The sequence below is a fragment of the Somniosus microcephalus genome, chromosome 14 (genome assembly GCF_052327205.1).
Source record: "Somniosus microcephalus isolate GS21.2 chromosome 14, FLI_Smic_1.0, whole genome shotgun sequence".
Taxonomy (NCBI): Eukaryota; Metazoa; Chordata; class Chondrichthyes; order Squaliformes; family Somniosidae; genus Somniosus; species Somniosus microcephalus.
The window spans coordinates 122,496,004-122,497,028 of NC_141000.1; positions in this window are offsets into that span (position 1 = coordinate 122,496,004).

Genomic DNA, 1,025 nt, shown 5'->3' on the forward strand with positions numbered 1-1,025 from the left:
TGTGACTTCTGACCTGGCTAGGGCAGCCTGAACTTGCTCCAGTAGCTGGCTGAGGAATAGCTCCCTGAAGAGGAAGCATTCCAGTTCGGAGCCCAGGAGCGTGAGCATTTGGCTCATGAGCTCGGACGGCTTGGAGTCCCCGAGGCCGGGCATAGCAAGCAGCCGGCGGGCGCGCTCCGACTTCGTGAGCCCGAAGACCTGTAACAACCGCGCCTTTATCGTTTCATACTTGCGATCTTCTGGTGGATTACCAAGCAGGCTGACGATCCGCGAGGCTGTGGCGCTGTCGAGGGCGGAGACCACGTAATAGTAACGGGTCTGATCCGCAACGATGTTCCTGATTGCGAACTGGGCTTCAGCCTGGATGAACCACGCGGCTGGCTGTTACTCCCAGAACTGTGGTAGCTTCAAAGCAACGGCGTTCGATTCCATGTTCAGTAACTTCTGCGAAAACCGTTCGCAAAAGTCGGGGTCACCAATGTAGGAATGTCTAGTTCCTATCAAAAGACTGAGGTCCACTCAGGCGATCAAATAAACGAGGTTTAATGAAAACTAACAGAGTTTAACGGATAATTACAGGAGAACATTGAATATAGGTCTAGTCAGTTCAGAGGCTCCACGAGGACTGCTTGGGCGGTCCCGTGGCTGACGTCATGACATCATCATGTTTTTCCCGCCGGTGAGGGATCACGCGATGAACGGCGTGACGTCATCGCGTTTACCCGTGCTATTAAAGTGATCGCGCTCTGTACATGTAAACAGTGAAAACAAAGATACAGACTCAGGCTGTAGCTAACATATTATTAAAGGGAATTATATACAACTAGCTGAAGTGCCCGGCGGTGCCGAGGCTTTTTCGAGGGCATGTTGTTGTTGGAAGAGAGAGAGAGAGCGACTGGGGGGAAGAGAGAGAGCGACTGGGGGAAGAGAGAAAGCGACTGGGGGAAGAGAGAGAGCGACTGGGGGGAAGAGAGGGAGGGGGGAGGGAGGGGAGGGGAAGGGAGGGCGGGGGGGAGGGGAGGGAG